The sequence below is a fragment of the Heptranchias perlo genome, chromosome 24 (assembly GCF_035084215.1).
Source record: "Heptranchias perlo isolate sHepPer1 chromosome 24, sHepPer1.hap1, whole genome shotgun sequence".
NCBI classification, from domain to species: domain Eukaryota; kingdom Metazoa; phylum Chordata; class Chondrichthyes; order Hexanchiformes; family Hexanchidae; genus Heptranchias; species Heptranchias perlo.
The window spans coordinates 45,479,698-45,499,722 of NC_090348.1; the positions used below are offsets into that span (position 1 = coordinate 45,479,698).

The following is a 20,025-nucleotide window of genomic DNA, read 5'->3' on the forward strand; positions in this document are numbered from 1 at the left end:
CTCAAAGATGCATCTCAGTGGGAAAAGGCAGTTATAAAAGTGATCCTTTTCATTAACCCCTTGAGTGCTAGCAGCATTTCTGCACCAGAATGAAAAATGAGGTTATAAATTTAGTCTGTGAAAGGTGGATTTAAAACGTTGCCTGAGTTTATTAATCGCACTGCTTCCTGTTCTGTTTTAGTGGTTATTGATATATATATACCACTCTCCCTGTCGGATAGGACAGGAGCAGAATGCGGTTTACGTGAACTGAAAGCCACAAGATAGCAGATTTGCACGGTTCTTTGTTGCAGATATCCTTGCATTTCTGTTCCCCAGTTGAGTCATTTGCAACTTTTATGGCTGAATCTTTTTGCGAAGGCAAGGTGCCTGATTGTACCCCTGTCTAACATTTCATTACTTACAGTGCAGTCAACTTGTGTTTGTGTCCAATGTTTTCACATTGCCACAGAATTGCATGTCCTCATTAATGAGGACTTAAAGCTCCAATTTAAATATTGCAAGAAGCTTGTTAAAGCCCCACCCTGTTCTCCCTCTGGTGATTGGTGAGAACAACTATTGAACATGGTCACCAGGTGACAATCTAAGCACTTCAGTTAAAACTGCGGAGTAAAGAGTCGAAGATTGATAGCTCATCAATGCGGTGGTTGTAGTAATGGTGCTGAATTTGGAATTGGGCGGATTGGTCAAAACTGTTTCGGCATGAATGCCATGGGTAAGAATTTACTTGCAGTGTATTGCTGTCTCTATTTAAAGGGCTTTTTTTAAAGTTTAAGGGGTGTATTCGGTTGAAGTAATGTCAGCTAATCAGAATCCACATGCAGTTTTTATACTCCATAAGTGGTCAATGGATTTTTTTTTTGTCAACTGTACTTTTTATGTGTTGATGCACAGGACCCATGCTCTGTTTTCAGTCCAGTGCACGGGGATTACACTGAAGAATGTTATTCATCACTGTCGCTGCTCTGAAGATTGTTTGGAGTATTATTGTTATAATGGACCCAGGTTTACCATGGGGAGGCAGCACTACCAACAGGAGGGGTCTGGCAGGAACAGGTAGCATGTAACAACAGCAACAACAATCGGGACTCCAAGGAGACACAACTGGAAATCTATCAAAAACTCTGAATATTGATGCTCATTTTAGATAGCACTAACGACATACTCCAAACAATCTTCAGAGTAGTGACTGTGATGAACATTCTGCACTGAAATCAAAGAACGCGGCTCCTGTGCATCAACACATAACAAAAGTACAGTTGATCTGTTGCCAACAGAAACTAAATGTTTTGTTTAAGCCATTGATGACAAATGGAACAAATTTAGAAATAATGGAATATTGTGCAGTTACCAGTAACTGAAATTTACCCTTATGCATGCTCTGCACTGCCTAAATTAGCCTCCAAGACATGCATATTTCATTATTCCATTAAACTGAACTACTGTAAAAGATGCCAATAACAATGCTAATATACTGTAATTTAGGTCTCTACCAATCGCTCAGATTCATCCAGTGAGACCAGGAGGATGACTGTTTGATCCCGGGGGGTGGGGGGGTGGGGACTTGTACAGAGTTAGCTGAACTCAGTCAGGTTGGGGTAGGACTACAATTGGCTTCAGTGCCCCGGGGCTGGGGAGTGGAAAATAGCCTGGATACTGAGAGGATCATTATATGGTAAAGAAACTGATGATTTGAATGTTTTGTTTTAACTCTTGCAGTGAAGCATCACTGATTGCAACCACTTAACACAATGAAAAGTGCTGGCCGTAAAGGTGCCTTCCACTGTGCAGGTGCAGTGGCTGTCATCAGACATACAAGGTTCTGGATAAGAACAGTAAGATTCGGAACTTCAAAGATCAATATCTTGATGAGATTTAGCAAACAAACTTGTTCTTCCTACCAACAGGGTCCTATTAGTAGGACTCTAATGAACCTAGGTTTACCATGGGGAGGCAGCAGCAGCAACAGGAAGGACTCTGGCAGGAACAGGTAGCATGTAACGTCAGCAACCAGAAGTTGTTTGCCTGCTCTGTTTTAAACTTTTTTTTAAAACTTTGTTCAGCAGTAATTAGCTGCTCTTCTGTTGCTGAGGGAACTTTTTTGGGGAAAAAAAAAGTAATCCTGGTGTTTTACATAATGTCAATTGTTAGTGCTTTGGTCCAAGTCAGAAAGTTGTGAATTGAAGTCCCACTCCTGGGTTTTGAATTCGTAATCTAAGATGATACTGCGTTGCTGTTTGGAAACCACCTATGTGAATTAGTCATTGCATCCTTTTAGTGATGGCACTGCAGTGTCTCCACTGGGGAAGAGGTGTAATTACACTGACTCGTTTACATAGGTAGTCTCCATTTTAAATGTGGATACAGGATTTATTAATGGAAGTTGGTTGGAAGCATGTGCAGATGTAAGTTTTTCATATACTATGGACAGTAAATAGATATAACTGCCTTGTTTTGACCTGATGTAGTTGGAGAGTTTTGCATGGGTGCATTGTTGAGGTTTTCTGTAGAATAGGTGTCTGTTTAAAAACTGCTCTACTGGCTTGGTTGAGGGTCAGTCAGGGAACCTGTTCCATTGCAGCTGATTGACGTGGTTGATGGTGACATGACTCTACCTCTACTCAGACAGCTGTTGGTTAAGAGGCAAGCTGTCTCTAGCTTTTGTATTGAAAATATACCTCCTATGTTTTTGTGATTTGTAGGCAAGCTGATTGAACTGGAAAGATGGTTCAGTAAAGCAATGATCTGAGTCATGGCTATTTTGGCTCTTAACACTGCAATGCTGTAGGGGGACTAGGTAACAAAGATGGCATTCATTCATTTTCGTTTTATACTAATGTTGGTCAAACCTTTGAGTGCATGCCTCCAGCAAAAGAAATGATAGTTGCTTTCATCTTCTCTTCTTGAGCAATAGCTTCTTTCAGGTAGATTTGTAAGTGCTGCACGATCAGCTGGGGATGGGGGACAGAAGAGAGAACACCCACTACTTAATAATCATTGGGATATGAAGGATGGCCGAAAACCACTTTAGTCTATCTGACTCGTCTCCGAATTTTAAAAAAATTACCATACTCGTCTGTACTCGCTCGCTTTTTTAAGCAAAGAACCTCTCTCCTCCCTCTTGCATTTGCTGACACTATCGGAAGTAGTTAAATCTGAACTGTTAGTTCACTATCGCTCTTCTAAGTTTGAGTACATGCCCTGGGTTAAAGGGTTTGTGGTTATGTCGCACAAAATTTATTCGGATTCAGTTTAGAATTTCGAAAACTTTAAAGGTCATATTTTTAAAGTTGGAGGCCACTCAGATCACCTGTTCAAGAGTCATATGTTTTTATTCTCATTGTCACTTCTGGAATTTTTGATCATTTTTACTGAAAAGATCTAGATATGAGTTACTTAGAAATGTGCTATTTAAGTTTAAACTTGCTTTACAATAGGTCAAGTTCACAGGACAGCAGGGCTGGCAGGTGTGTATTAGGTTTAGATTACACGCCTTCCCCCACCCCCAAGGCTGAAAACTAACATCCTAGAGACAATGAAAGAGAAATCTACAGTTGTGGCAACTTTGGCAGCACTCTTTCCTCTGAGTGAGAAGATCTTTGGTTCAAGTTGCACTGCGGGACTTGAGCACATAATCTAGGCTGTTGTATTTCGGATGAGGCGGTGAGTCGAGGTTCTGTGTGCCTGCTTAGGTGGATGTCAAAGATCCCATGGCGCTATTCGAAGACCTCGGAATGTCCCAAAGCTCTTCAGTCAAAAAAGAGCGGTGGTGGTCAAAATCCTGGAACTCCCTTCCTAACAGCACTGTGGGAGAACCTTCACACTGACTGCAGCGGTTCAAGAAGGCGGCTCACCACCACCGTCTCCAGGGCAATGAGGGATGGACAATAAATGCTCGCCTTGCCAGTGACGCCTACATCCCATGAACGAATAATAATAAAAAAAATCACGTGTTCTATATTTTGTATTAGTATGCAAATATATATAATCATTCTCTGGATGTGGACATTGCTGGCAAGGCCGACATTTGTTGCCCACCCCTAGTTGCCCTCAGTTTGACACGGCTGAGTGGCTTACTAGGCTGTTTCAGAGGGCAGTCAAGAGTCAACCATGTTGGTGTGGGACTGGAGTCACATATAACCAGACCAGGTAAGGATGGCAGCTTTCCTTTGCTAAAGGACATTAATGAACCAGTTGGGTTTTTACAACACTTTTTATCTATATAGCTTTTTGAACCAAGCATTTTTGATACTTATTTGGTTGTACATTTCACATTACTGTGGAATAAAGCGGCTTAATCATTCGCACCAAGCTTCGCTTTACTTTCTTTAACTTGGTCCACCTTCAGAGAGATTGAAGAAGTACAGACCACACAGACTGCAGCGGTTCAAGAAGGCAGCTCACCACCACCTTCTCAAGGGCAATTAGGGATGGGCAATAAATGCTGGCCTTGCCAAATATGCCCACATCCCATGAACGAATAATTAAAAAATGCAAAAGACATGGATATCTGGTCCATATTACAAGGAGGGACCCTGTTGTTGCTCTAGGTCTCCCTTTAGGGCATTGCGAGTAAACTCCCATAAAAGTAAGAAGCTGAGACCAGTTAGAGGAGTGGACTGTTGCCACTGAACACTAGAAAATATCTACGGCAAACCAGAATTTGTAACACTTGTTGCACCCACTGGAAAAATCGGCTTTACATGTTGCTGCACCATTGTACATAGGGTGTGCCTTTCTGATCTTCCCCTGTCCCCTACAGAGTTCCAGAGAGTTCATCAATCAGTTTAGCAGCTCAAAGGAGCTGGAGGGGAAATAGTATTTTCAGTTTACAGGAACATAAAAATGTGTTTTTCAAAAAAAAAGACAGGAAGAGTCATTAGGCCCAATAAACCTGTCAATGTTAATGGATTTAAACCCACTTGCTGACCATATCCTTCAATTCCATCTTGATCCAGCAGCTCACCTAATTCTCTCAATCTTATTTGTGATTTGCTTCATGTGGCCTTCCCTGTCAACTTAAGTCCTTTGTAGCTTTACCTGCTTTTTGTTCTTAAATTATAAGTTTAATTGTGTTACATAGGCCATAGGAGTAGGCCATTCAGTCCCACGAGCCTGTTCAGTCATTGTTAGATCATGGCTGATCTGTATCTTAACTCCATCTACCTGTCTTGGTTCTGAAACTCCATCTACCCACTTTGGTTCCAAAATCCTTAATACCCATGCCTAACAAAAATAGGCCTGTTATTTGAACCTTTCCTTATAATGGACACTTTGCTTGGTTCAACATTTTGTTGCAGATAATTAGTTTGCGCCTTGGGTGTTTCCTGCACAGCAATTAGCTTCATTCAAAGACAAACACTGCAGCATCAGCCTCAAAGCATTAAAATGATGTGCTGGAACACCATTCTTTTTGTTTCTGGGACCTATGTTTTAATTCAATCCAGATTGAGACCAGTTGCATGAATATTTTCTTTGCTAGCTGCTGGGTTCCTGGGTTTGCTAGCTGCTTGGGGCAATCTCAATCTAATTCCTGGAGGATGGAGTTCGTAGATTGGCACTAAAATGCCAGGCATAAACAGACAACAAGGAGAGCTGATATGGGCAAATGGAAATGTTGCTTTGGTGGTCAGGGCTCATTGATGGGGAAGAGTACAGGACCTTTTAAACTGTGACTTGATTGTGTTTAAGCTGTAGTGCATGATCGCTACACAGTGCTAAAGGTTGCAATCCTCTGCAAAAACATCCCCCACCCCACCCCACCCCACCCCACCCCACCCCACCCCACCCCACCCCGGGCCCGGATGGGACACCAGCTCCTCAGTACATGAGCGAGAGGAGAGAGTACGAGCTGAGTAGACCCGATTAGTAAATCCAACACTTAGATGGTTGCCTAGTGAATTGAGGGTATCTGATATTCACCAGAGGAAGCAGCAGATAAATTTAACATGTTTGGCTGTTCCCAAATGAATATAATATCTACAAGGTCAATCAATAAAAATCGAGGGGTTTTAATCTCATAGATGGATACAATGGAACATTCTTCTCCTTCGAAATTCCTTATCTTTGTTTTTCGTACTCGAGAAAGCCCCTCTGCATTCTGATTGATTCTTAATTGAGTCCTCTGTTGTAGTGCATCTGAACTCCCTTAAAAATAACTGCACTGAGTTTCTATTCATAATGTACATGTATGGATGTTGGCACTGCAATGTACTTCAATATATTGTCATGTTGAGGTGTGCTGGAACTTTATTGCTCCCCCTTGGCTTCAAGCATATTGAGAATGCAAGGTTAGATATTTTTGTGTATAGGAGCTTACAGTGCTTATTGTATTCCATTAGTTATCTCTTTGGTTAGGTTACACAGTGCTAAGGATTAAATTGGTGACAAGGGGGCAATAAGGGAAATATTAGCAATCATGAATAGTATTGTAGTTAAGTGAACAAGTATGCATCTTTTGAGTCCATTGTTGAAAATGTGAGCGTATTATATCAAGTTAATGTGGCAGAAAGTTCAGTTTTTGGGAATCATGTTAAAGGGAGATGCTACATTTCATTCTGATATTATGAGTGCACTACTAAGAGTAATAAAATTGACACTACTCGTGGCCCTAGGCCTTGTAAAATTGCGGTTTTCAAACTTTTCTGTGTGGGAAATCGGCAAATATTGACCTACTTCTGGGGATCTGCTGTCCTAACTTTCAAAAGATTGCTGTATACCTAGAGGAAAAATGGTGCTAGATTGCACAAAACATGTTGGCTTACAGCAACAAATATATAAGCTAGTATGTAAACAAATACAAAAAAATTCAGAAACCGGATGACTGGACAGAAATTTGATCTTTTGAACTCCTGAGATAACTTCATGGATCTTCTGGGGTCCAGGGAGTTTAATATGAAAACTGTTGCCATATGATGAAGCACAGTGAATAGTTGTAGAATACACGACACTCCTTCAACCCCTTGAATGCAAAGTCATTTTTGTAATCCAGCTACTAGCACCTGGATGAATTTGTTTGAAGTTGTCAGGTGTGCTACCATATGCCCTGCAAGAGGACAAGGCGGCAGCTGTTTTCGAGACTTGTCAACACTGCGCTATATGTATTTTATAGCAGGTTGCTGGGGAGTTATGTTTGAGTGACTTGAGTATTATACCTTTCCCTCCCTCCTCTTTCCCCCCCCACCCCCCCATTTTTCTTTTGTACTAAGAGCTTGACTGTAATGAAGGTACAAATGCAAGAGACTAGATTCTTTTTGATGTGCTTTGAGAGACAGATGCTGGCTATCAGCCAGGAGGAATGAGTGACTAATGCTGATGTAATGAGGGTGAACAGCGTGATCAGAATAACCTGCATTATGGTAAGAAGGTTGTGATGAGTAGGGCATCTTGTATATCTGAGGACTGATGCTCAGAGGAGAATGGAGTAGAAGGAAAGACTATGTTTACAGTATCAGCCTTGGCTTAATGGTAGCACTTGCCTGTGACTCAGATGGTAGTAGTTTCAAGGCCCATTCTAGAAACATGAGCATATAATGTCTGCTGACATTTCAGTGTAGTACTGAGGGACTGCTATACTATAGGCAAAGCAGTCTTTTGGCTAAGATGTTAAACCAAGGCTCCCATCTATCTTCTTGGGTAGACATAAAATATTCCATGCCACTATTCAAAGAGGAGCAAGGGAGTTCTGTGTGCCCTGGCCAACATTAATCCCTCAAGCAAAACCAATTATCTGATTGATTATCTAATTGTTTGTGACTAGTACAAAGATTATAGTTGTATTATGCAGTATTACTGATCAGCTTCTCCATTGTGGTATTTGACTATATTAATTGCTAGTTTTATGTAGGAGTAGATTGGTCAGAAGAGGGATTAGTAAATGGGGCAGTCACTAAATTGAGGAAGAATTATGCTTTGGGCTACATGAAGTTATTGTTTTAGGACTGCATTATTTGGTGGGGCTTAGCCATATGGTTCTTTTTTAGGGGGGGGAGGGGCGAGAGGGTGCAAGAAAGTATGGTGTGAAGTAGAGAAAATGTCATCAAGAAGTGGAGGAAGTTGCTGGTTTGACTCAGCTCATCTGTTGTCTTCCCTAGTTCATCGTTGGATGCTTCTAGCTTCAAACCCCTTTATACTAGCATCATTTCCTGTCAGGTTTTTCTGAACTCTTATCTTCTACATTCGTACTAATCACGTGTAGACATTTTGGAAGAAAGGATATTCAGAGACAGGAAATAAAAGCATCTTCACCTCCCAACCTCAAGTATTTCTGTGCCATTATTAAGCATTCTGTTATTCAGAAAATAGATAAGATAATCAGGCAGAATTAATGAATTTCCAGCAGGTACAAATAATACAACCACAACTGAAAAGAACACAACAGCAAACTTCCTCTATCAGTTTGTTGCAGCAAGGGGGGAAATCAGGGTTCAGGAGAAGAAGTCAAAACGTCAATGCCAAAATCCTCATAATGACGACTGCAATTGTTCCAGAATGCCATGTAAGATATTGTATTCATTGTATGGCATAAGGAGTCAGTTACTCTGTAGAAATATCAATTCTGACATTTTTGTGATTTAAAAAAAAATGTAGTGTTATTGTAGGGTCCCAATATAAATTCTGAGTAATGTGGAGGAAGATATTCTTGTAATCCAATTAGGATCAGCTGTTCTTTCTAATTTCAGTTTGGCAAGAGTAAGGAGCAACACATTACCACTCTTCCTATAAAAGAAGGTGCATTTAAATTATCTTTAACTCTTGGGTCAACAACTCAGTTGAGAGTAAATGCATTTTTCAGACCTATTTCCTCCATCTAGTGACTAAGCTAGGCAAGAGGGGTTGGGAGAGAAAAAATATTTTCCATGTCTCCAATGAGCAAGGTTTGATGCTAGGGTGCAGTTATATGTTGAAAGAGCTTATACAACTTGTATAAGTGACAAATGACTGGATATGTAGCAATGTAATCAGTAAATGCAATCATTGGAATGATTCCTGGTGGTTATCGAATCTTTAGCAAGTATTTTTTCAGCTAAAGTGAAGACTTTGGGTAATTTAGTTGGTTAGATCCTGTACCCACAAAGCGGAGTTGAGCTGTGTAAGATGTGAGGAAGAAATATTCTGATTCTGACCTGGATTGGGCAGTCCGAGGCAGCAAAGGTGTTCTGATGTAGAATGCAGAAATATACTTAAAGTAAAACAGAAAAAAGACTTGCTGAGGTATTCCTAAATTAGGTGAGAACTAGAAAAATGTCAGTGTGCTGTTACTTGTCTCAATCTAGTTTGGTTTACAAAGTTTAGTGTTAAATGTCTTGGCTAGTTTTATTATTGATTGGATTTACCTTTCCTTAGGGCTGAATGGACACTGGATTGTGTTTGAACTTAGCTCAGACTGATGGGATGAAAGTTCCTTTTTTGACACCCATATGGACCCATGGTGGAAATAAGCTAGGGCAGTTGCTACCCAATTTCAGGTGGTAGGGGTGCATGCCCATTGTACAAATTTACAATTTTTTTTGTCTGTCTTGCCGCAAGGATGGATTGGGCAAGAAATGGATGTAACATTTGAGCTACACTGGGGTACTTTTCTGAGTCAGGGGTGGCAAGCTTTCTTTGTAGCTAAACTGGGGGTGCTTGATTAGTTGATGCAGAGGGAAATTTACTTTGAACCAAACCCCTGCATGTTTTACTTGCCCTGTGCTGAGCTTAAAGCCAGGTGGAGAAAAGAGAGACTTTTGTTCTCCAGCATTGAGTCGCCTCACCGTGAACCTGGAATTTAGAGACTGTGTTTTTCTATAGAATGTTTTGTATTGTAGTTTTCATTGAACTTTGGAAATGAGCACCATGAAGAAAATTTGCTGAATGCAGTTTAAATTCCTGATAAATTTGAGTTTACTGAGACCATCCCTACCCCCTCAAGTGGAATTTGAGTGTTTCTTGATTCTGGGAGGTATCTGTAAAAGTCAAATCTGCCAGATTATTCAGATACCCAGTGGTGTGAATGAACAACAGAAGAGCCAAGGAGTTCTAGATATTACAAACCAAAATTATCCAGTGTTTCTAATTTAACAGTACAGAATTTAAAGTAATTGGTAGAAAGATTAAAGGGGAGTTGAGGAGAATCTTTTTCATCCAGAGGGTGGTGGGGGTCTGGAACTCGCTGCCTGATAGGGTGGTAGAGGCAGAAACCCTTATTGCATTTAAAAAGTACTTGGATGTACACTTGAAGCGCTGTAACCTACAGGGCTACGGACCAAGAGCTGGAAAGTGGGATTCGACTTGAAGCTCTTTTTCGGTTGGCACAGACACGATGGGCCGAATGGCGGCCTCCTGTGCCGTAAATGTCTGATTTCTATTTCCTACCTAACCCCAGTGACTCTTTGAGTAATACATTTAATATTCCATTAAATATAACAAGCAGCTTTGACACACATTCTGCAAATTTGCTGTCCAGAATTTTTTTTATATTCCTACTTTTTACATTTTATTTCTCCCTTTAGTCTCATGTTCCATTCACTGCTTCCTGCCAAAAATGGAGAGGCTTTGGGTAATGGTGCTCTTGAGCCAATAGCTGTGGAAGGCGAGGATGGGGTGGGGAGAGAGAAGAGAGGGGGGGTGTCTGAGTGACCTTCATTGAGGTGCTCTCATTCTTTACTAACTGGTGTGATTGGGGGAGGGGCGAGCAGGGGAAAAGCACATGAGCTCTGTTCACCATCACCTGATGAAACCAATTTTTAAAACTGCCAGCTGTTACAGGTTGCATTTTCAGACTGTTCTTAAAGCTGTTATTTTTGGTAAATTAGGTGCTAAGATTGTCATTGATTTCATTTTCCAAAATTCATTGGGGTTAGATAGGAAATACTGCACTGTTAAATGAGAAACACTGAATCATTTTGATTTGTAATACCTAGAACTCCTTGGCTCCTATGTTATTTGTAGCAGTTCACTTTGAATAATTAAAGGTTCATTCACACCACTGGAGAGAAAACAAACTTCCCCAAAATTTTCATCAATCTCTTCCAATGCTTTTTGCTTTTCACAGCCTAATCTTGGCAGACACTGTTCTTTCCTTGGTATTATAGGTAGTGTTATTGAATCATAGAATGATACAGCACAGAAAGAAACTATTTGGCCCATCGTGCCTCTGTCGGCTCTTTGAAAGAGCTATCTAAATAGACCCATTCCCCTGACCTTTCCTCATAGCCCTGCAACTTTTTCCCCTTCAAGTATTTATCCAATTCCCTTTTGAAAGTTATTATTGAATCTGTTTCCACCACCCTTTCAGGCAGTGCATTCCAGATCATCATAACTTGCTGCGTAAAAAATTTCTCCTCAACTTGCCTCTGGTTCTTTTGCCAATCACCTTAAATCTGTGTCCTCTGGGTACTGACCCTTCTGCCACTGGAAACAGATTCTCCTTATTTACTCTATCAAATCTCCCCTTAACCTTCTCTGCTCTAAGGGGAACAATCCTAGCTTTTCTAGTCTCTCCGTGTACCTGAAGTCCTGCATCCCTGGTACCGTTCGAGTGAATCTGCTCTGCACCCTCTCTAAGGCCGTGACATCTTTCCTAAGGTGTGGTGCCCAGTATTAGACATAATATTCCAGCTGGGGCCTAACCAGTGATTTATAAAGGTTTAGCATAACTTCCTTGCTTTTGTACTCTTTGCCTCTGTTTATAAAGCCAAGCATCCCATATGCTTTAACAGCCTTTTCAACTTGTCCTGTCACCTTCAAAGAGTTGTGTATGTGAACCGCCAGGCCTCTGTCCCTGCACCCCCTTTAATATTGTACCATTTAGTTTATATTGCCTCTCCTCATTCTTCCTATCAAAATGCATCACCTTCTCTGCGTTAAATTGCATCTGTCATCTTATGGTGAAGGAGCGCATTAAAGTAGTCATGCAGTCAGGCACTTGTAGATCCACTGCTGTTTGTCGGATGCTGATCATTTTTTAAAACAGGTGGCCAATTGGTAGAACAGTTTAGTACATAGGGAGGCCGTCTGCTCCTGAATTGCCCCCTCCTGTCTTTTCTCTTCTCCCTCTGAGCCACACTTGTAACTGGGACAAGTAATTCCAAGCTGTTCCAAGTGTGCATGGGTTGGAAGAGGTTTTGAAATGGGCTGCCTTTGTAGCCTCTCATTGGGGATTTGTATGTGGTGCCAAAGTACTTCATGGCAGGTGTGTGAAGAGCAGGCGAAGAATGGAATGGGAGAGCAGTATAAATATGGATCAGATACTCTTTGCAAAATGGTGCTTCTGTAATCAGGGGAATGGCATCATGAAATTTTGACCTAGAGATTTTCATGAATGACTTTAAGGTGGAGAAATTTTAGTGTTCTTTTGTAAATTTTACTTGTTCCAGAGATTGAATCTGGAAGAGTTCACAGTGGTGCAGATCATTCTTAGTGTGTTACACTGAGTGAACTTTGCTTCTATAAAGATTGACAGCCCTGCCTATAATAGAGTTGATTAAGATGCCTTTGGGTTAGACAGGGTACCTTGTGTTTCCAACATCTGTGGTTTTCTTTTTACCATCAGCTTATGTTTCTACGTGCATTATTTATTTTCATCGAACGCATTGCATCTGTGTGACATTCTGTGATTAAAATGGATGTAGTTCAATAGAGATTTTATTTGATGATTTGAGTAAATCCGTCAAATAAGGGAATGAAGACTGCAGCTATCACATTGCATCACTCAGAACTGAGTGCCTGAGAGCTTTTCAGTAAATACGATGTGCCACTGACGGGGTTAGGTCAGACTGAAGTACAAAATTCATTGTAGAAAGCAATTTCTTAATCCTAATATGTTTCATGTAGTTAGAATCTTGTGGAGCCTTTTCGTATTGAAACTGCTGACACAATCAGAAACTTCCTGCGGCTGCAGTCAACTACAAGTGCCTAGAGTTGAGAGTGAGGCCTACTTGGTGGTAGGCTGCGGTGGATGCCCAGAGCTGGTAGGATCAGTTCTGGATGAAGCACTCCAGGCCCACGTGTAGTGTCTCAGTTCTGGCGGAGGGGGTGGGGTCAGACTCCTATGCTTGCCTAGCAGTGGTAGACTTAGTTCTGGGGTAAGGCTGTGGGTGCGCACAGTTCTTGGGATAAGGCTCACTGGCTTCAGGCTATTATAGCAAATGTAGTGTTAAAGTGAAGTGTTTTGCTCTGTGATTCTGCAATTGTCACGCTTCCTAAAGAATACAGATTGCACTTCACTCTAACTGTAGTTAGAGGAGATGCATAGACGTCAATTCTGGCAACAGTGGTCTGCAGCGAAGTGTAGTCTCAAACCATTGTTTTGAGCAATTGGGGGGAACTTACTGCATTTTCACTCCCCCCCCCCCCCCCCCCCCCAGAATTTTTGTGGTGGGGAATTTTGTGCACTAAAAGGCACTATATAAATGCAAGTTGTTGGTTAGCAACCTGCTGTAGACCCTGTCAGAGCCACATTAACGAGCTGCTAAAATGTGTGAGAAAAGTGCAAGTTGGCTACATTCTGAATGTTTGTTTGTTTTTTATTTACAATCTCTCTGCCTCCCCAACAAACCAGACAAAACTAGGAATTCAACAACAACTTGCATTCACAGTGGTTCGGGATCTGGGAAAGTGGGAACGTGAACAGGATTTGTCATACTCCTTTGTTTAGCAAAAGGAGACTGCCTGAAACAATGTCTTGCAATTCGAGCTTTCGCCCAACGTTTTTAATTTGTTTTCATTGCAAAAGGCATTTTTGATGAGTAGGTGGAGCCTCCTGTTAACTGAAATTTATAGACTTTCGGATTGGGTGCCCAGGATTAACAATTGCCCACTATTCTGCTCAACACACCAGAGATCAGGTGGGCTGCATACCATGCCCTCCTGTCTATCAGGTGGTAAAGGAAAGCACAGCAAGTTACTGATGGTACAAGTTATTAGAAAACAATAGACTGGATCAGACATCAAGGATTTAAAATATCAGCTTCAGACATATTTCTTCCATGGTCCTTAACCTGCAAGACTGTTGGAGATTCAGTTTTCTGTAGACTTCACACAAGAGATGATTGTGCATGGATGAGGTGATATTTCTGCTCCTCTCCATTACTTTAGACTCAATGAAAACTGAACTAAAGATAATAGGGAAAACGTTCAGCTCTTGTACAATTTTCTGGAGCTTGGCAGACATCAAAGACACTATACAAAGGATGTGCATGGTATACTAATGGACAATTTATCACGTGTTGTCTGGGCCTCAATGATGAGGCCCAATACAATGCACTATTGAATTGCCAGCAGAAATTCTCTCTCTCTCTCCCCTCTTCCCTTTCTCTTCTCCCCCCCCCCCCCCCCCCCCCCAAATCTGTCCTTTTGATGTTTAGAATGAAACTGGACAGAAGGCGGCCAATCGGCCCATCGTGCCTGTGCCGGCTCTTTGGAAGAGCAACCCAATTAGTCCCACTCCCCCTGCTCTTTCCCCATAGCCCTGCAAATTTTTCCTTTTCAAATAAGAAAAGATAGATCCATCTTAACTCTTAGTTATTTCTAATACACATTTGCCCTATACATCTGAAGTCATAGGAAAACTTCTGTTTTTTTAAAAATATAATTTGAGGCAGAATGAAAGCCCACCCCATATGATACCCTGGCACTGTAGCTCAAGTGTTCCTTGCTGTGGCCTGAAACACCAGGTCTTGCAAACTGTTTTTGTACTTTCACTGGTTTTAGAATGGCCGTATTGTAATGTCTGGTAGACACTGTGCCAGAAGGCAAGTTATGGTCCTATATTAAGGCGATGTATTAAATTCCACATTACATAAGTAACTCACATTCACTTGGAAAGATTGGAATTCTTTTTTCACCTCAATTTTATACTTCTTATGGTCTGTTTTACTCCAAGCTGTTGTAAAAATTAGCCAGGGAAAGAGGGGCTTTCACTACTACTCCCACTCTTTAAATTTTCTTTCTCTTCCGCCCCCCTCCCCACAACCTCATTTAATTCTTCTGTAGACACTGACTGTCCCTGAGTTACATTCCACAGGTATGATGCATATGCCCAAATGTATGAGCGTTGACAGGTTATTTGACAGTGGGGGTTGTTGCGGCTAAGCCTGACCGTTCGTTCGTTCGTTCGTTCATGCACATATTCCAGCTGGGGTCTTTTTGATGGCATTTAGGCGTGCAAAATCTGTCGATCTTGCCCCCCCCCCCCCCCCCAAATAAAAGCTAACTGTAGCTGCTGCCTATGCTAAGATTTGCTAAGCCAGAACAGACCAATGGAACAGACCGGCTCCAGACCTCGTTACAGCCTTGGTCCAAACATGGACAAAAGAGCCGAATTCCAGAGGTGAGGTGAGAGTGACTGCCCTTGACATCAAGGCAGCATTTGACCGAGTGTGGCACCAAGGAGCCCGAGTAAAATTGAAGTCAATGGGAATCGGGGGGGGGGGGGAAACTCTCCAGTGGCTGGAGTTATACCTAGCACAAAGGAAGATGGTAGTGGTTGTTGGAGACCAATCATCTCAGCCCCAGGACATTGCTGCAGGAGTTCCTCAGGGCAGTGTCTTAGGCCCAACCATCTTCTGCTGCTTCATCAATGACCTTCCCTCCATCATAAGGTCAGAAATGGGGATGTTTGCTGATGATTGCACAGTGTTCAGTTCCATTCGCAACCCCTCAGATAATGAAGCAGTCCGAGCCCACATGCAGCACGACCTGGACAACATCCAGGCTTGGGCTGATAAGTGGCAAGTAACATTCGTGCCAGACAAGTGCCAGGCTATGACCATCTCCAACGAGAGAGAGAGTCTAACCACCATCCCTTGACATTCAACGGCATTACCATTGCTGAATCCCCCACCATCAACATCCTGGGGGTCACCATTGACCAGAAATTTAACTGGACCAGCCATATAAACACTGTGGCTGCAAGAGCAGGTCAGAGGCTGGGCATTCTGTGGCAAGTGACTCACCTCCTGACTCCCCAAAGCCTTTCCACCATCTACAAGGCACAAGTCAGGAGGGAGATGGAATACTCTCCTCTTGCCTGGATGAGTGCAGCTCCAACAACACTCAAGAAGCTCGACACCATCCAGGACAAAGCAGCCCGCTTGATTGGCACCCCATTTTCCACCCTAAACATTCACTCCCTTCACCACCGGCGCACTGTGGCTGCAGTGTGTATCATCCACAGGATGCACTGCAGCAACTCGCCAAGGCTTCTTCGACAGCACCTCCCCAACCCACGACCTCCACCACCTAGTAGGACAAGAGCAGCAGGCACATGGGAACAACACCATTTGCATGTTCCCCTCCACGTCACACACCATCCCGACTTGGAAATATATCGCTGTTCCTTCATCGTTGCTGGGTCAAAATCCTGGAACTCCCTTCCTAACAGCACTGTGGGAGAACCTTTACTACACGGACTGCAGCGGTTCAAGAAGACGGCTCACCACCACCTTCTCTAGGGCAATTGGGGATGGGCAATAAATGCTGGTCTCGCCAGCGACGCCCACATCCCATGAACGAATAAAAAAAAACAATCAAATTTGGGATGATCTTGGTCTCTGAGGCTGTAACTTTACCTCTTCCATTGCTGGGCCCTAAATGGTGTTCTGTATTGAAATGGAACAACCCTCTAACAAGGCAGCTTCCTGTTTCTATTGCATTGGGTTTCTCGAGAGTGGGAAGTTTTCTTATTTCAAGGACAGCATTTCTTCAATCTTGGGTGTGGATCAGCTGATCATGCTATTGGTTCCTTTTTAGAAGGCTGTATATACCATCTGTATGCATATTCAAACATGCACGCATCTTATGCTGGAACTGTTTTAACAAAAAGAATTAGAGGGGAGATGATTTTTTTACGCAGCAAGTTATGATCTGGAATGCATAGCCTGAAAGGGTGCCGATCGCAGATTCAATCGTAACTTTCAAAAGGGAATTGGATTTATACTTGAAAAGGAAAAATTTCCTGTATGATTCCACGAAAAAGCTGCGTGTGGGCTTCATTGAATACTTTGGGTGGCACTTAAAACTCCAGTTTCTATTTGAAAGGTTCAGATGAGAGGAGAGAAAGTTTTACATTTTGCTGCAACACATTCTTCAGCTTTAATGATTGCACTTTGGTTTTGTTGAAATCCAGCACTCTTGATGCCTTCGGCTGCCTAGGCCCTAAGCCCTGGGATCCCATCCCTAAACCTCTCTATCTCTCTCTCTCTCATCCTTTAAGATGCAACTTAAAACCTACCTCTTTGACTGAGCTTTTGGTCACCTGTCCTAATATCTCCTTATGTGGCTTGGTGTCAAATCTTGTTTGATAATGCTCCTGTGAAGCGCCTTGGGACGTTTTACTACAATAAAAGTGCTATTTAAATGCAAGTAGGAGTAGGATCCCGAGAATGATAGAGGTACGGACAACCAAATGCTTCTATCCTATTGGCTAACCAGGGGCCAACAGTATACTCAAAAGGGGAGATGGTAATTGGAGGTTGAGTCTCCCCTTGAATACCTTGCTCCTGAAGCCTAGCACTTAAACTCCTGCAGACGTTAGTTTTTGATGATTACTCCAAAGGATTAATTAACCACTAACTTCCAAAAGGCTTCCAGGCTGCAGAGCATCATAGCTGAACTGATTTTGTCCCACACTTGGACATTTAGCAGTGGTTGTTGGATAATGGTGTTGAGGTTTGCACTGAATTTATCTTCTCCCCCTACCGCTCCCCCAAAAGCCTGTGTAGTTATAGTGTCCCTAGTGTTATTCTGACCAAGATTCACTAATAATGACTGACAATTCATAATATCCATTTCCAGGAGAGAAAAAAATCATAAACTGGCTACGATCAAGGGATTGGATTGTGAAAAGCTTAATTATCTACGTAGTGACAACTGTACATCTGTATGCGAGATGAAGCTGCATAGATGAACCAAAATTAAATGTGACCACTAATAAGAGGGCATTATGGGTGAAATTGTCAAAGAAATGAGTGGAGATGTGATAGGGATTTGGCCTGTTTAATATAACATTTCTGCTATGTTTTCATATGAAATTTTAGCTTGGCCAAGTATGACAAATTTAAACTGGTTTCTGTCAACTGCTTTCTGGAATGGGCTTACTTTGTGTGAGTGGAGGATGGGGGACACTGAGCAAATATAAGATTCTGCTGGAGTTCTCTACCGGTGAAATTGCAAAACATTTTTTTTTATCCTGGTTATGGAACTTTGGATGCCCCTACAAGTTTTCAACTGTAGCTAACCAAATTCAGGAGATCCATTGAAGAATAATCAAGCTTGAAGATGTAGGAACTTTTAATGGCTGGGCCATCCAAAATAACCTTTGCTTTATAAAAGCTGACCAGTTGTACATTGTTAGTTCCCAGATAATGCAGATGCTAGGTGTTGGTGCGCATCACTGAATGCGAGCACCTTCTTCCATTATCTCTTGATCTGTCTCAAACAACTGTTCTGTATCCAAGGGCTTCTCAGACTGAGGTGTACATAGTACAGCTGTTTGCAATATTTTTAGTTCATATGCTTTAACTGGTTCACTCTCTATGTTGCAGCAGGGAGATGGGACTCCATAATGCTTGATGCCCAATCTGTGTGTGTCTCCAAACTTCAGTTAAAGGACATGCAGAAAACAGTTTTAAGTACCAGTGAATGTGTTTGTTCTTGTTGCTCCTCGCTATTACATGCCAGTGAATGCCTGAATTATCTGGTTTGTCATTGTGGTGTTTTTCTACTTATTGGAGGGGTAAGGAGTGCATATTCCAGCAGTAAGAGGGTAGATTGCTAATCCTAATTCACACTATTCTAGTCACTTCATATGTAAAACTAAGTTTTGTTCATGGAAAGACATGCAGGATGCCTCAAAGCACTGCATATCCAGTGAATTACTTTTTGAAGTGTAGTCACTTATATAGGCAAATGTAGTAGCCAATTTGCACATGGCAAAATCCCACAAACTGAATGAGATCAATGACTGTTTGAACTATTTTTGATGGTGCTTGGAAGGGGAGGAATGTTGGGCCAGAATACCAGGAGAACACTGCTCTTCTTTTGATAGTGCCTTGGGATCTTTTATACCCACATAATAAAGACAAACCAGCAAGTCACAGCAAGGAACTGATTTATAAGTGAGCTCAGTGAAAAGATTACTAGATTGGAACGACTGAAGGAGGATGGAAAATAAGGTTGTGGAAAAGATTGTCACCTTTCAAGTGTTTTGAATATGGAGATGGAGTTGAGACTATGGTTCCCATTAGGGAGAGAAAAGTGGAGTTAACCATACCACTGGCTCAGTTAACAAGACTGGGGAATAAGTGACATTGGAGATGGAACAAGCATAAAGCTTGAGGAAAGAGGAAACTTTTTGGGCACATATATAGGAATTACTTGCTGGAGTACTTGGAACAGCGTAACATGAGATGATAGAACTTCAGAATGTCATTCAAACAGTCTGTAGAACAGCAAATGTACCTAGGGTTTGGAAAGTAGCAGCAGTAATTCAATTGGAGGAGGAGAATGAATGAGCGCTTCAGAGGCATTAATCTAGAGTCCCTGGGAAGGCATTTGCTGGCGTTCTTAAGATAGGATTGAAGGATACCTATGTGGAAGGGCGTATGTATATCCTTGAATCCTATTTAAGACAATTCCAGTTGCTTTCAGAGAGTTGGTCAGGTTGAAGAAAAATATGTTGGACAATTTTGATGCTGAGCCTGGAATGAGAGAGCACTGGGGGAATGTCCTATTTTATGCCTCAGTCTCTTAAATGTAGACACATAGGGCCCTAATCAGAAGGCTAGCCTTTTTTTGAAGTTTTAAATGTATATTAAAGCTAAAATCTTGAGAGCCTGGATTTGTCGAACTTTATTCTTGACAAGTAATTGTTTCTTTCTCACCATCCTTCTGAGAATATAATACTCAAGCACCAGAGGTTGGGTTTCCATACTGCACCCTGACTGAATTATCCGTGTTAGTAGTTGATTTTAAGGCTGCTGGTTTTGTATTGGAGTTTAATGCTAGCTCTGTACTCTCTTGTATTTAAACCTAGCCTTTCTT

General features: G+C 41.9%; 1 protein-coding gene across 1 annotated transcript in view; it reads left to right on the plus strand.

Annotated features, from left to right (window-relative positions):
* snd1 (staphylococcal nuclease and tudor domain containing 1) overlaps window positions 1–20,025 on the plus strand; it is an 813,248-nt gene that overhangs the window by 213,023 nt on the left and 580,200 nt on the right. The gene's annotated exons all lie outside the window — the stretch shown is intronic.